At 41.4% G+C, this 17,338-nt stretch overlaps 1 long non-coding RNA gene across 1 annotated transcript; it reads left to right on the plus strand.

The window, feature by feature from the left end:
• Nucleotides 1–5,141: 5,141 nt before the first annotated feature.
• On the plus strand, nucleotides 5,142–11,055 carry LOC130458299 (uncharacterized). Its single transcript, XR_008917431.1, has 2 exons — nucleotides 5,142–5,285; nucleotides 8,926–11,055. It is a non-coding gene; the product is annotated as an uncharacterized LOC130458299 (long non-coding RNA).
• Nucleotides 11,056–17,338: the final 6,283 nt, after the last annotated feature.

The raw sequence follows: 17,338 nt of genomic DNA on the forward strand, positions 1-17,338 counted from the left end.
AAAAGAATATCTACCCTTTGATCCAGCCATAGCACTGCTGGGCTTGTACCCCAAAGAGATAATGGACAAAAAGACTTGTACAAAAATATTCATAGCTGCGCTCTTTGTGGTGGCCAAAAACTGGAAAACGAGGGGATGCCCATCAATTGGGGAATGGCTGAGCAAATTGTGGTATATGTTGGTGATGGAATACTATTGTGCTAAAAGGAATAATAAAGTGGAGGAGTTCCATGGAGACTGGAACAACCTCCAGGAAGTGATGCAGAGTGAGAGGAGCAGAACCAGGAGAACATTGTACACAGAGACTAACACACTGTGGTATAATCGAACGTAATGGACGTCTCCATTAATGGCGGTGTAATGTCCCTGAACAATTTGCAGGGATCTAGGAGAAAAAAAACACCATTCATAAGCAAAGGATAAACTATGGGAGTAGAAACACCGAGGAAAAGCAACTGCCTGAATACAGCAGTTGAGGGGACATGACAGAGGAGACACTCTAAATGAACACTCTAATGCAAATATTATCAACATAGCAATGGGTTCAAATCAAGAAAACATGTAATGTCCAGTGGATTTACGCGTCGGCTATGGGGGGGTGGGGGGAGGAAAAGAAAATGATCTATGTCTTTAACGAATAAAGCTTGTAAATGATCAAATAAAATATAAACACACACACACACACACACACACACACACACACAAAGAATACTTCATTATTCCTTTCCATGTGAACTGGAATGACCTCCAGAAATTGATGCAGAGTAAAAGGAGCAGAACCAGGAGAACATTGTACACAGAGACTGATACACTGTGGCACAATCGAATGTAATGGACTTCTCTACTAGCAGCAATGCAATTCTGAGGGATTTATGAGAAAGAATGCTATCCACATCCAGAGAAAAACTGTGAGAAAAGAAACACAGAAGAGAAACAACTGCTTGATCACATGGGTCGATGGAGATATGATTGGGGTTATAGACCCTAAATGATCACCCTAATGCAAATATCAACAATATGGAAATAGATCTTGATCAATGACACATGTTAAACCCAGTGGAACTGTGCATCAGATACAGGAGGGGGTTGGGAGAGAGGAAGGAAAGAACATGAGTCTTATAACCACGGAAAAAATATTCTAAATCATTTAATTAAGTAAAATTTAAACAAAAATTTTTAAGAATACTTCATTATGCCTAACAACCTTGAAAGAAAAGAATTCCTTGAGTCCTTTCACCTTCTCTTCCAGAATGAGAAGCCTACACTTAGTACATAGAAAAATACTTCTGATTCTACAAGAGAATTATAGACATTTCATGCTTATGCAAGCCATTGAGAAATTAGCATTTTTCTCCATACTGATTAAGCTCATTAGCTTTTGGGGGGAGGGAAGGTTTGGACTGATTTAATTACATTCAAGTGCTTAGATATCACAGCTAAATGCCTCCTTAAATCTCTTCTAGCCTATTATACCCTAACAATCTGACATCATTACCCAATTTCCTTTTCTTAGATTCAACAACTCCACAGCTATATTGCACTTTACTTCCTCAACTCCATCACACCAGTCTCTTTTCTGTCTCAGTGATTTGACCTACCCACCAATATACTCTACAATTTACTCTACAATTTGTTTCATGTACCTTTTTTTTACTTGTCTTGCCATCTGCACTACTGTCTCCTTTTCTTTCTCGTTGATTAGTTCTCTCCAAATCCTTATTCCTTAATTCTTTTCCATCCTCCCTGCTCTTGCTCCTCTTCTTTGAACCTTCTTAAACAGAATTTAGGAGCTATTTTGACCTAGGGATTGTTCTATTTCAAATTTCCCTCAATTTCTCCCAAATTTCTCTAAAAACTCTCCTCAAATTCTCCCTTTGGATTTCTTTTGTTTCAAACCTTTCTGCGAATGCCCTTTTAGTCAGATCAAAACTTTCTCTCTTTTGCTGCTCTTTCTCCCACCAAAGAAAGAATTTAAATCATTGGGATGAGAAGTGTGAACAAGTGTTTAAGGAATTGATCCACTGACTCATGTATGTACCAGTACTGGCCCACAAAAACCCAAACAAATTCTTTGTTATACACACTGATGTTAGCTCAGAAGGTTTATGAACAGTCCTTTCCTGAGAGTGTTGGTGTCCAGAAACTTATTCCATTTGCCAATGGAGAATTTATTGACAGGGATTACCCCACATATTAGATGGAATTTTTGACTATGAAAACAGCTATCAATAAGAAAACCAATGGTATATAAAGAGAGATAAGTTTAAAATATGGACAGACAGCCATCCATTGACCTTTCTTTTGAACACTGACACATTAGATGTTGCCTTCCAGAGATGGTAGTAGCAATAACCATATCTAAGTTCAGTATACATTATCAGTCAGTAAAGACTAATGTGGAGGCAATTTCTTTTTCCCATAGGTCACATGAATACAAAATCATAAGGCTATGAAACAAGTATGTGACCTTTGGAGACTCAAAGAGCATTTTATTATCAAGAAACTGACAGAAGTTGGAACTGTGTAAGGGAATGTTGTGTTGATCTGAAATTGATCCTACATATATTATCAGGAAGAAGTTAATACTACCTAAAGCTTTTTTCCATTTTGTCCATGGCAACATTACACAATGATATTGGTCACTTGGATTCAAATCTTGATGCTGAATAGGGCAAAGACTGGTATATCTACCTTTACTGGTCAAGCCCTGTCATAGGACCAGTCTTAGGAGAAAGGAAGAAAAGGAGGGGGAGAGGACAGAGAGAAAAGGAAGGGGGGAAAGTCTTTTTAAAATACTCTATGCCAGGCAATATCCTGAGCTCTTAGGATGCAAGTATAAGCAAAAAGAAGGATAGTCCATGCCTTCAAGTAGCTTATATTCTAATACTGGAAGGCAACATATCAAAAGGAGTGAAATAAAGCAGAGGGCAGGGGATAATGATACCCAGCATGGAGGCATAGTTTTGAAATGCAGAGGAAATCAGGAACAGAGTCAGGAGGAGAATGAATGCAGGCCAGTCTCTGTACTAGATGACCCAATAGAGAGTAAGTACCCTGTTATCTGTCTTACAGCTAGTTAATTGAGCAAACTCTAAGATCCTTATCCAAGTTCCTCTTATACAAGAGATTTCCTAGGTTTTCATTTTTATTCACTATTATCTCCTCTCCCGTTCCCAGGTTTACTCTACCTTGGAAGCTCCTCCAAAATTACAAAAAATTCTGGCTTGAAAGAAGGTTAGGATTTCAAATAGGGGCTGTGTATAGCCTCAGTGTTCATTAATGATGTGGCTTCTTGCTCATCCCTGCCAAGATCACAAAGAACCATAAGGTTGTCAGGAGTCCTATGGTACTTTGAACTCTACTGAATACAGTCTATAGAAGACTGCTGGCATGCTTCTGGAGACAAACCTAGTTACCCTGAAACCTCCAGGACCCCAACTCCACCTTGAGCCCAAGAGCTTCCTGTATCCCATAATATTCCTAATTCCCTTGGCCCCAGATGCTCTGGACATCCCCATGGAGAAATTCTCAGAATAGCCTTTGACCTCAAACATGGCAATGTTGAAATATAGCTGTTATTATTCCTTCCTGATCAACCATCTAGACAAGTGTCAGGGTCCTGATACTTCCCCTTTCCTGCTAATGTTGGTGATGACACAGCCTCAGGATAATAAGGCCAGGAAGGTTATCTAGAACACTTGGAGAAATAAGGCCATGGTGATTGACATGACCATACATTGTCTCTTTGTGCTTGGCCTATTCCCATTTATACAAGTGTCTTCAGTACCAGCTAAAGAAGGAAGATCCTGAAAATCAAGACCTGCTCCAGGTGATCTTCCTAGCAACTCAATTCTCAAGACCCTCATGGGGCTAAAGTAGGTGGCCCACCACTGTCAAACTGCCGAGTGTGTGCTCAGAGTAAATGGTAATATATTCCTGAACCCTAATTTCTGGTTTATCAGTTGCTTCAGCCTGATGTGTTCCCACAATGAGTCTTCATCACCGACCACATCTATAAGAACAAGATACCCAGGAGGAATTCATACTACAAGTGCTTCCTGCTCCAAGAGGTGTTGTTCACTGGAACCATCTACCCATCCTACTGTGGAGGGACTGGTTAATGATATCTGGCTACCTTGCCCTGAAAATCCTGGCTGCAGCCAAAAAAAATCAAGGCAATCTACTTGAAGGATGTGTTTGTGGGGTGCTATATGCAGTCTTTGAGGGTGAACTCCATTCCTAGCCCTCCAGATATCTTCCAGTTCTTTAGGGATTAATATGAATACTATTATTTCAACCAACTTGCAATTGTCCTTCCCATCAAGCCTGTGGACCTACTCTGGATCTGGACAGATTCTCAAAAAGCCAACACCATCTGCCACTGTTTAGGTTCTGGCATAGAGACCTTATTGTCTTCCATTTAGGACTCACCTTTCTCCCTCTCCTTTTATCTTTTCCTACCTCAAAGGGCCCCTCTTCCAATTTCCTCTGCCCTCAGAAAGAACAATTTAACAATGCTCCCCCAGCTTGCCATATCATCATTAAAGTTTTTGACAGTAATATCCTTTCTCCTGTCCCTTAGAATGATTAGTGGAAGTCTCCATCCTCGGAAAGCATAGTTAGTCATGGAGCAAGATAGTTTCTGAATTGAACTGGGCAGATCTAAAGCTTTCCATCATTAATTCTCATCAATTTTAGAGATAATTCTCTAGTAAAATGCCTCAGGGATCTGTCCTTTATCCATATCATAACCTGGAAGAGCTAAATACATGTGATGAATTATTATAGAGGAAAAAAAGAAAGCATAGTCAGGATTTAATATAGAAACACTGGGAGAAATACTGAAAAATGCAAACTCTGTGATATAGAAGAAACAGAGATTAAGTCAATAAGAACCAATAAAAAGGAGATAGGACCTGGGCCTGGATGCTGTCCTCTGCTTCCCTTGTCTACTTCTCTGCTTGGTCCTCCCGTGTTAAGTATTGAGTTCAGTCCTGACTATCACATTTGAGGAAGGACACTGGCAAATGATTCTCAATCTTTCATTAATGTGGTCTGTGAGCTACGCCTCTTTGGAAACAAGTCCACAAGCATTTATTCTGTAATCAGACCTGTGCTAAGCACCAGATATATAAATCCAAGTAAAAAGATCACATCCAATCAAACTAGGGAAAACAACACATAAAAAATAAAAGGGAAGTTGAAAAGGAGGAGTAGGGAGAGAGAAGTCTGAGGAGCCTGGATCTGGAGGATGCAGAATGAGGTTTTACAAAAGGTCCTTACAAGTAAGAAATGAGATCTTAAGATAAGCTCCCAGGATCAGAGCTGTTTACGTGTCTGTGTCTCTGTTGTTTGTCTTCTGGCTTTTGCTGCTTGTCTCGTGTGTCTTTCTGTATTTGGACACAGGTATGTGGATGTGTGGGAGAGGGTGTCCTATAGGGTTCTTTGAGTCTTTGTTTTGGCTGGATTAATGGGGAAAAAAAGGGGGGTGCAGGGTCACAAAGGAGAATAGATTTTGCACCCCTTCTCCCTCTGCCTGCATTCCAACCAGGCAGGCTATGATGAAGTAACACTGTGCCTGCTCCTGCAGCAGGCTTCAGGGTGGGAGAGAGAGTGCAATTGTCCGTTGGATGATTTTTCCCTCGTTCTCCCTTTGGATGGGTCCCCCAAGGGAGCGGAAGAGAGAAAATTCTGAGCAGAAAAGGGAGATTCTTACTCCACAGTTAGAAACTTTCTCTTAAAACGAATCCTCAACTTGGGTGGATTGCTAATGATTTTGATATGGTACAAATGTAATATATTACAACAAAACTCCTGATTAGAAGTTTGCTTTGTTAAACCTTGCAATGCATAATGATTTCAGTGAATTTGAGAGTTCTGTAAATGTGATTGATAGCAAGTCTGATGCAGAGAGGAAAGTTTATTCTGTATGGACAGAAATTGTACTGACTACTTTATAGATGTAAAAGTCATTCAGAGAAACTTGTGTTGTTGAAAAGAACTTATTCTAGAATTTGAATTTGGGAATCCTTCAAATCACATTTATTTTAATGTATGTGCTGTCAGAAATAGCAGCAAGAAATTATATTACACACAAAGAGTTTTTTGTTTGTTTTTTTTAATAGTTAATCTGTGCACGGGATTAATGAGATAAGGGCTAAAAACTGATATTTTTACAAAAGGGGAAATTTTTAAATGATCAAGGTTATATGACTTGTTTTTAAATGTGCAAAATGCAAAATGCATAGGAAGGAATTTGGAAATGAACATGTATGTATTCAGATGCCAAATGCTGGAAATTAGAAATGCTGAAATAATGCTAAATATGTATGCATTATATTATGAAGAGGATTAAGTTTTCCACTAAATAGGTTAAGGGTATATGACATACAGCCTGTGTGCCCTTAACAAGACAAATTGAACCAGCCCTGTAATCAAGAGAGCTTTTCATGAGGATTAAATACAGTCTCGCTTCAGGTATATCAGAGAGGTCAGGCTGGAACGCCAGGTAACATGTAGCTAAGTAGGGAAAAGTGATTAAGTTCATGTGAAAGGAAACAACTTCATATCTTATAACCTAACTATGTAAGTTAATAATTGGATTTTGGGGTGTCTGGATTCATTTTATGAAGAGTATTTCAATGAGAGTAATGAATAGAGATACTAGTTGATATTATGACACAACAAATTATAAATTGGAATTTAATCAATTATGTAGCAATATTTTGAGCTAAAAGAAAACTAAAATGTAGGATCTAAATGCTTTGTACTTCAGTTTGGTTACACACTGAAAGATTGCTAAAGAACTTAATCTTTAAGTTCTAAAAAAACTTATTTGGAAGTTGTGGAGTTCAAACTAAAATTCACTGAGAGTAAATTATTATGAAAGAGGTTTGATAAATTCAAAACGTTAAATTGCAGTAAGCTAGTCGCCAGTTGAAGACGAATGGGCCAGGGTTGCTAAGTAATAAAATCTAAGTCAAGGCTAGCAGCCTTGGGGTAAAATTGCTCAGAAGCTTTAACCCCTTCCTTGCACCCAGGAAGGAGAAAGAAGTGCTTATAACATTATGAACTGACACAGGGGCTTCAAAGAGTTAACAACCGCTGTGTGATAGAACTTAAAAATGAGTATATCTTAATTGTAGGAACGGAGGGTTTAAGGTGCTCAAGCAAGCAAATATTGCCAGCCCTGGCTGACCAAAAAAAAAAAAAAGCTTGTTTGCCGCTGTGGAATCTCACTACAAACATTCCAGGTCCAGAATGATAAAATGAGTTGAGTGATCTGTAATTGATGAAGTTACCTCATACGAGTTCTGGTATTGTTGGTTGATATTTTGATTACATTTTGATCTGTATAAGGATATATGTGGCAAACAATAGCCAAAGAATAGGTAGGGTGTTAAAATGGCATATATGTGAAAATGCTTGCTCAGAAATGTATGATTGTTATGTGAGTGGCTGCTAAAATGTGTTTAAGTATTGTTTGGATGGAAACAAAACCTTATTGTAAACCTGACTCAACCATATAGTTTGTTACCTCAGTCTCCCAATTTGTACTATGAACTGAATTTATAATAGTTGAGCTCTATGCTAAAGACTGTTCAATGATGTCATCCTTTAAATCAGAATTCTTTGGGGTTACTGATTAGCAGTTGAAGTGATACCAGGGGGCTGGTTGTTTGACTTATGATGGTAAAAGCAGGTTAGAGAAAGTGGGGAGGTATGTTGGGTTTGAATTTGGTAGAAGGGGACTTTGATTTAGAGTCCATACAGCTTTAGTATGTGGGTTTGTAAAGGAAGGATGGACGGTGTGTTCTGCTTTTAAGCAGAGGGTTTTGGAGGAGCAGAAAGGGAGAGAAGGTGAAAGAGAACAGATGAATGTTTTGCTCTCATAATTGGCTCTTTAACTTAGGGATAATATATAAAGTAATGTGTGTGGGAAAATCACACAGGATTCTTTCATTTCTCTGATCAGTTACCCTGAAGTGATTCCTGCATGACCTTGTCTTAGTCTTTCAGATGGATATGATCCAGATGATACAGCCCTGATTTATAGGGAACTACTTAATCCAGCACTCATGTGACTACACCGTGATGTGTAAATACATGAAGATAATTGCGTGATCAGCCTTGTAGGGATATTAAAGGCTTGTTTGGGGGTGTGGAGATTTGTTCCTGGATTGCTGATAAGCAAAAATTTCTCTCAGCTGAAATGGGGGGAAAACTTGTCTTTTAAGGAAAAAGAAGGCTTCTGGGACCCAGTGGCAAGTGCTCTAAGGAGAGAAAAAGTCCTAGGATGGCTATAGAGAAGGCAGCCCAAGGTGCACTTTGGACTGAATTTTCCTGACCATCCTCGAGTGGAACAACAATGGCAAGTGACAGCCTGGCTTGGTGTGTCTTTTGTGACTTGGAGATAGTTCCCTTTCAGGGCCTTCTTCCTTTGTGACAATTCCCAGGATCAGCACATAATGCAAATTGTGATATTAAAGTTTCCATTTCCTCAAACAACCCTAATAATTGGGAATTCTCAAATTGTTAGGAACATGCTTTGAGAAATAGGTGGAGTTTATTCCTAGATGGCAGGTATTTGTAGCCTTAATTTACCACAGTTGCGGTTTGGTTCTTGAGCTTGGAAAGATAGCTCACAGCCTTCTTGGTTTCCCCAGCCTCTGGGTAAGGAAATACATCTGTAAGATGTTGTTACTCCAGTGTTTATAGATGTTATAGTTAATGTGTATTTTGCAATAGGATATTCTTTAACAGAAACATCACATACCAGCTCTGCAAACAACTCAGGAAGGGATCTGTTCCTGTGAGAAGATGATTTCTGAAGATGAAGTCTGTTGGTTAAGATACCCAAATGCAAATGTGTGATGTTCATTGCTATTGTATTAATGTCCTGTTCCTATCTGCTATTTGCCCCAGTACCCTTCTCTCTTAGGGGCTGACTTCCCCTTGTGACCGGTCTGCCAATCAAGGGAAGCAGTGGCTGGACACCCTTCAGATCTCCAGGCAGTTCTCCACCGACCTGGGACTTTAGAATTCACTGAGGACACGCCCCTAAAGACACTGTCTGCAGCCTTCCCTCCCCCTCTTATTCCCCTCCCTCTCTCCTACACATAGATAGGGACAGCTATACACCCATGCTCAGCACTGAAGAAACTACAAAAGATCTGGACCTCTGCCCTTTTTCCCTTAGATATTTGGAGAGGGGAGGGGATGGGATGGCAGGGGGCACTGAACCAGGTGGGGCCTGAGATTCTGGCCCTCTGGGAGGCTGTGTGGTTCCCCTATGGATGGCTGGGCTGGCCAGATGGCACGACTCACCAGAAGCAGTGGGAAGTCAGCTAGCAAAAGGAATACATGACCCACTCGCTTCCATTACTTCACTTTCTCCCTCACCTCTTGGTCACAGAGTATCCCTCAATCGGGAAAAACCTTATCCCACCCGCAGGAGCGCACTGGCTGTGCTCCCATTCTGGCCTTCAGCCCTGTGTACCCCCTAGCTCCCTCACTGCCTGCTGCACCCCCTCACAATAGTACCCCGAGTGACCTACTATGCCAAGCAGGACCTCCTCTTCCTTAAGGAGGGGGCCTCTGTACAGCCTTGGATGAAGAATGCTGCTTCTATGTTAACCACTCAGGGATTATTAGGGACTCCCTGAGCAAGCTACGAGAGGGTCTAGAAGCCCTAATGGAGAGGGAAACTGCCGGCCCCTGGTACACCCACCTTTTCAATTCTTCTCCCTAGTCACGTCCCTTATAGGACCCCTCATAATCTTAACCCTACTCTTGACATTTGGCCCCTGCGTTTTTAACCGCCGTGTTCGGTTCGTGAAAGACCGGCTGGATGCCATTCAGGGTTTGGCTCTTCGACAACAATACCGACCCCTAACCACTACCAAGAGCCACGAGCTGCCCCAGTGGGCAGGCCTTCCCTCTGCCCCCTAAAAGAAAAAGAAGTTGGGAATGAGGGAGCCAAAATGACCAGCCTTGAAAATACAGGAAAGCCTTAACAAGCTGGCTAGCCTTGGAAGTTAGGAAGACCCCAATAAACATGCAGCTGCAGTAGGTACCAGATAAAGGCCAGGAAGACCCCAATAAACATGCCAAACCCCAGCTGTAGTAGGTACCAGATAAAGGCCAGGAAGACCCCAATAACATAAAATTGTCAAGGTCCCAAGAATAGTATGTAACCGATAAGGGCTGAGGGGAGCCAAACATGCCAGCAATGTTCCAAGAATCATATGTAGCAGATAAGGGATTGGAAGGGGGGGCCATACATGCTGGAGAGTACTTAAGGTCCAGCCTCTCAGAAGCAACTTGGAACTCTGATGGCAGAGGTTCCCACTGATGTGCGTATCAGTTCAATAAATGGCCTTTCTCTGCCTGTTTGCATTGTCCACAGGTCTTCCTTGGTGGTGGGTGAAATCCCAGACCTTAACACTCCAGGTTTGTAATTCAGCTCCTCTCCCACCAAATTCCCACGCCAGGAAATAGTCCTTTGGCTAGAAGGATAGAAAATTCAAGGGACCTTGAAGCCTGGCCCCAAAGTATTAATATGGTATCTTGTTCTTGGTCCCAAGAGAGTGTTAGATTCTGGCTCCAGCCCTCACAGAGCAGCTTATAGTCGAGGCATTGCCGTAAAGGCAGAACCGTAAGGGTTAAGCCTCCTCTTCTCTCTGTTTGGGATGCATAGTCAGGGTCATGGGTTGAACTGTGTATGACCTGCCCAGCTGTGTGCTCAAGGTTGGAGTAGCATCAGAGGGAGGACTGATAAGGTTTGTGAGAAAGAAACTGTAAGGTTGGAGTAGCCAGCAGAGGACTGATAAGGGTTGTGAGAAATTGTGAGAGTCTGTGGGAAAGTTGCTTCTCTGTCTTTGTTTGGAATCCTCTTGGTTCTTCCCTGTGCCTGGCAGGTAATGTCATGAATTCCTATGAATCTGCCCAATTATTGGTTCCTGCTGTTGCTGGGCGGTAACATCATATCTTCCTGTGGTCTTAACCTATATATTGCTTTGTTTGAACTCAATAAAGGGTCGTTATGCTTTTTCATATAGTGTCCATTCGTCACTCTGTATGTTCATTACCCCAGGCAAGGTCATGAAAGGTTGGCCACCTTTTTGATGAGCCTTGCAGTTTGGCGCCCGAACAGGGACATAAATGCCATTCGTAACCCCAATTCCTTTGCTAGTCAAAGGATAATGCAGAGTGACGGGCTTTGTGACAATATCTTGGATTGGGTAAGCAGAGCAAATTTGGGACAGAGCCAAGAGAGATCCATCTTTACGGGTTTCCTCTGTTCTATAATGTTTTCTATCTCCTTTCTTTGTTGGTTATTTCTCAGGAGGTATGGGAAACTCAGTTCCTGTCATTTTACAGGACGGGGGGGGGGGGGGGGGGTGGCAAGCTGAGCACCTTATTCAAGCTGCCTTAACAGCACATGGAGTTAAAGTGCAGAAAAAGATGTTAAAGAAATTCGTAGGCTATGTAAGACAATTAGCACCATGGTTCCCTGAAGGAGAGATTATATCTAGTTCGGAATGGGAACGTGTAGGATCAAAGTTTGGTTCTGAGGGGGAAACTCCACCCCCGGATTATGCAGTTATTTTCAATGTCATAAAGTCATGTATTGAGGATCCAGAAGCTAATAAGAAAATGCAAGCTGTTTTACAAATGGAGGTTGAGGAAGAAGATGAGGAAGGAGAAGTTTGTGGGGAGGTCAGTAATCAGAGAAAAAATATTTCTTGTCCGGCCATTTGCTTCGGGGGCAAGGCTGTACCCCTCCCTAATCCAAGAAAATTTTCCTGAAACTGTAACAGTGTTTAAAAATAAACCAACAGTGACATCTAGTGGCGAAATGAGGCAAGGACAGGTGGGAAAGTTTCTGAGAGTAGCCGAGCTGGAAAAAGCATTAGGAGACTTAAACACAGGACAGGCACAATTATTTCCGGTATTGGAAGATGTTAACACTCAGACTAGGAGATTCACTCCCATGCCATTGAAAGTCTTGAAAGAATTAAAAGAGGCATGTACTAAATACGGTCCTCAAGCAGCCTATACACTTTCTTTATTGGAGCTTATAGCTGCTGAGAATCTTACTCCTCATGATTGGAAACAGGTAGCAAGTGTTTCACTCTCCCAGGGACAGGCAGTACACTGGAGAGCCATTTGGAAAGCGATATTAGAACAGGAGAGGTTTAAGATGGAACAAACTATGATGCCTGGAGGAGCCCCTACATTGGACCAACTCATAGGAGAAGGGCCAAACCATTCCCTCAACATCAGATAGGGTATATTCCTCAATTATACGTGGTGATTGCCTCTGCAGCTATAAAGGCATGGAAGGGATCCCAAAGTTGGATTTTAATAAACTGAGGCAGAAGTCTGATCAAGCTTTTGAGGATTATGTGGCAGAAGTACAGAAGGCAGTGGAACAGACTTTGGGAACAGTGCAAGGATTAGAGGATTTGATAAAAAACATAGTCAAGCAGAATGCTACTCCTGATTATAGACAAGTGTTAATTAATTTGCCAGCTTCTGCAACTCTAGAGGATATGATTATTAAGACTCTGGAGGTAAAATCTCAGAGTCATCAGGCTCGCACTCAGGTTGCCATGGTGGGAGCAGCAGTAAAACAAGCTATGAAAAGTCAGGGAAAAGGTCAGATAAGATGCTATGGATGTGGAAAATTAGGCCACATGAAGAAAAATTGTTGGTCTAAATTGTCAGGGACTAAATCTAAGCCCTCTCAAAAATGTCAGAAAGGTTATATGGGATATCACTGGAACCGAGATTGTAGGTCGGGAAACGGGCAGGGGGGCCTTCGGGAGGCCCCTACAAACAATCCCCGAGCCTTCCCTGCCATGTACTAGACCTCTCTCGATTGGGAAAAACATCAAGCTCCTTTTCGGTCCACCGATCAGCCTTTTCAGGGATAGACGGTGTGACAAGGAAATTACTTTAAAAGATTGATATATATTAATTTAAGGTCACCAAGGAATTCAGCTATGTAATTCCTAAATGAAAACTCAAGTCAGCTGTCAACCTTTTATAGAGTTTAATTACAAACAGTAGGAAGAAAGGAATGAGAGAGAGAGAGAGAGAGAGAGAGAGAGAGAGAGAGAGAGAGAGAGAGAGAGAGAGAGAGAGAAAGGGGAAAGAAGGGAATAGGGCTTAAATACCCCTTCTGTTTAGGCTGGGCCAAAAGGCCCAAGCCCTTAGATAGCTGGGGCAAAGAAAGGAGATCAGTCCCTATTACTCATGTGACCAAAATGGAGAAACAGTCTCAGGGGCCTCCACCTCCAGCTTCCTTCAGAGCAAGCTTCTCAGAGCACCTCTCCAACCACTCAGAGCCAAAACTCTCCAACCAACCCCTCAGTCCTCAGACCCCTCTATCTTTAAGGAAACCATCCAAGTTCCCTCCCCTCAGTTCTCACATCTACCAATCACTGTCCATCATTTTCCCTGTGCCAATGGTGGCTCTAGCTTAACCCAGGACCGCCCAGAGGTCTGTGGCTTTGCACATGTCTGTTGAAGGTCATATTCTCAAATAATTAAATCTTGATCTTTTGCTACAGCCCTTCCTAAATCCTGTTACCCTGAGTAGGGTAGAGATTGGAATAATTAAATTTTGATCTATGCTGCAGCCCTTCCTAAATCCTGTTAGGACTGAGTAGGGTGGAGATTGCAATTTCCAAGACCTGGTTCTGTCATTCCAAGAATCTCCATTGTATCAATTCTAAAATCAATCATGACTCAAAGAAATTCCTGTTCTATGCTTAAGCATAGGTCAAAGCCCTTTCCATTGTTTAGCAAAAGGTTTCTGTCCTAAAGTAATCTTAAGAAGGGAAGAGGAGGAACCTCCCATGCCAATGGGGTTCACATTCCAATAGAGTTCCACTATCAATAGGAAATTTTTCAAGTATGAAATTTCCCAATAGTGAAATTTCCAACATTTATAAGTCTAAGAAATTTTAAGGTTTACAACGGTCAAGAGCAGGACTTCCCTATAAGACCTGAAAAACCTGTACTCTTGTTGCCTTTTGAAAACCTTAAGGTTTGGGGCATTGGAATACCTATGGCTGGGGAATTCTTTTCTGCTCTTAGTAATGTTTATGTCATGCCAGAAAAAATAACTAAGGAAATGTGGCAAGACTCCAAAATACAGTTAACTCTTACAAATATTATTGGAACTTTAATAGTGATTCAAGATATCTTAGCCTTTGTGAAATCAAATACCACTGTGTGCTGGACTGAAAGAGTTAGTCAGCACAGACTTATGCTTATTGTGGAAATAGAGAGTATTTCTATTGATGGATTGGTTGATTCTGGGGCGGACACTACAGTCCTCAGTATGTCTGACTTCAAGTCTATTCCATGGTCAGGGAGTATTGTAGAAGTTCCCGTGACAGGTGTGGGGGAGTCACCACTATGGGAAAGACTTCCAGCCCTCTCTCCTGGCGCTGTGGGAATTTTCAAGGGCTAATTACACCGTTAGTCAATGCTAAACTTGATACCATGCTTTGGGGGAGAGACATATTGCAAGGCATGAAGTGCATTATTAGCACGGATTTTTCATAGGGGCCGTTGAAGAGCTGAGAGCCGTTCCATTAACCTGGAAAAATGATAGGCCATATGGGTAGATCAATGGCCCCTTACAGCTTCTAAGCTCTCAGCATTAAAAGAAATAGTTCAAGAGCAATTAATAAAGGGACATATTAAACCAAGTACTAGTCCCTGGAATTCTCCTGTGTTTGTAATACAGAAAAAATCTGGAAAGTGGCATATGCTTACTGATTTACGCCAAGTTAATGAGTCCATGGAGGAGATGGGGGCCCTACAGCCAGGGCTTTCTTGGATACCTATTAACTGGAAAATATGGGCTATAGATTTGAAAGACTGTTTTTACACTATTCCACTGCAGGAAAAGGACTGCAAGCATTTTGCCTTCTCGGTCCCTAGCATTAATCTCCAAGAGCCCATGGATCGTTATGAATGGCTAATCCTGCCTCAAGGAATGAAAAATAGCCCTACTATGTGTCAACAATATGTAGACCGAGCCCTCAGATCTATTAGAAGTAAATATCCAAAAGTCATGATGATTCATTATATGGATGGTATTCTTTTGGCAGCAACTACTGTAGAACAACTTGAAGCACTATTTCCCGTGCTTCGGCAACATTTGTCTGAATTTAACCTTGTAATAGCCGAAGAAAAAATTCAAAAAGGAGAAGAGATTAGTTATTTAGGGAGTCTAATTGGGCCTCGTGAAATAAAGCCTCAGAAAATATAGATTCGGATGGATAAATTACAAACTTTGAATGATTTTCAAAAAATGTTAGGGGATATTAATTGGATACGTCCTTTTCTTAAACTTACTACAGAACAATTACGTCCTCTTTTTCAATTATTATAGGGAGATGCTAATCTAAAATCTCCCAGAACATTAACCCCTGAGGCCATTTCTGCTTTAAAAAATGTTGAAGAAGCTCTTAATACAGCTCTTCTGACACACTTTGACCCTCAGCAGCCTGTGGAGGTCAAAATTTTACGAACACCACATGTTCCTACAGCAGCTGTAGTTCAGTGTGACAAAGTGATATTATGGATACATTCCAAATCTCAATCAGGCAAGGCAATTCCTCTTTATCCCTTATTGATGGGACAAATTATTAAAAGGGCTATAAAAGTAGTTCTTCAAGGAATAGGACAATATCCTGAAGTTATTCATATTCCTGTTACAAAAGCACAATTACAGGATTGGATAGAATCTTATACAGAGTAGGCTAGTCTTTTGCAATTTCCATGTTTCTTTCACCCACAGACTAACTTGTCTCCCTTTTGGAAAATTTTTAATCAATACTGCATAGTTTCAAATCCTATTTCCAATCATCCAGTTGATGGTCCTAATATTTTTGTGGATGCCAATCCGCAAGCAGCTGCTATTTTTTCTCCTCCTAGTCAGCCTATGATTTTTTGTACCCCTTTTTCCAGCACTCAACAGAATGAACTTGCAGCAGTTCTATTGGCTTTGTGGAAACATCCAGAGTCCTTTAATCTTATTGTTGATTCCCAGTATGTTGCACAAGTCTTACCTAAATTGACAAATACAGTGATCCAATCTAAATGAGGTACAGTCAATCTTATTTTTTCAAAATTGCAGCATGTTTTACGTGATCGCTTGTGCTCAGTGTATGTTCTTCATGTCCGTAGTCATACTTCTTTGCCCAGTCCGATTATTTTGGGCAATCATATTGTGGATCAGGCTCTTGAAGCCCCGTTACTGTCTTTTTCATCTCCAGCAGCCGAAGCTCGGAAAGCTCATGATAAATTCCATCAGTCTGCTCGAGCCTTACAAAAACAATTTCAAATAACTAAGGCACAAGCCAGACTTATTGTCAAGGCTTGCCCCAAGTGTGTTCCATTTCAACCTTCAAGCAACAAGGAGGGTGCTCAGAACCCTCAAGGAGTGCATCCATTGCACATCTGGCAGATGGATGTGACTCATGTCAATTCTTTTGGTCTTGCCAAGTATGTCCATGTTACTATAGATACATATTCCGGATTCTTGTGGGCCTTGGCTCTACAATCTGAATCCGCTAGGGCAGTGAAAACTCACTGCCTCTTGACTTTTCAAACACAAGGTCCCCCTGAAATTCTAAAAACTGATAATGGCCCGGCTTACGCTTCTGAAGCCTTTGCCACTTTTTGCCATGATTGGCATATTACACACATAACAGGCATCCCATACAATCCTACTGGTCAAGCAATGATTGAACATGCCAACCATACCTTGAAAATGGTGCTTGTTAAACAAAAAGGGGGAGCTTGGCAGTCCCCTCAGGATCATTTGGCCATGGCAATTTTTACTATTAATAATCTTATTTGGACACAACAAATTACTAAAGCTGAAAAATTTTTTGAACATTGGCACCACATGGTACCAGCTCAGCAGGAAGATACTCTTGTCCCAGCTGATGATTTGGACTATGTTATGGATGTGGAAGGATGAAAATAACATCTCGTATGGTCCTGATAGAGTTTTAATCTGGGGAAAAGGGTTTCTTTGTGTCTCCACAGGTCAAGGACAACAATGGATCCCCCGTAGATGAACCAGACCTATCCTGCAGTCTGAAGAAAATGAAACCTCGACATCGACCAAGGGGCAGGAAAAGGCCCCGAGTGCAACAGAGAAAAGAGAGACAATTGATCCTGTTCCTGGCGACTCTGATGAACACTATCAACATGGCTAATACAGAGACACAGACTCATTGGGTTTTGTGGGGAAAATCCCCATGGATTAACTTTGTAGAATTTGAGGAGGACTTTCCTGAGG

This window comes from Monodelphis domestica, chromosome 3 (assembly GCF_027887165.1).
Source record: "Monodelphis domestica isolate mMonDom1 chromosome 3, mMonDom1.pri, whole genome shotgun sequence".
Taxonomy (NCBI): Eukaryota; Metazoa; Chordata; class Mammalia; order Didelphimorphia; family Didelphidae; genus Monodelphis; species Monodelphis domestica.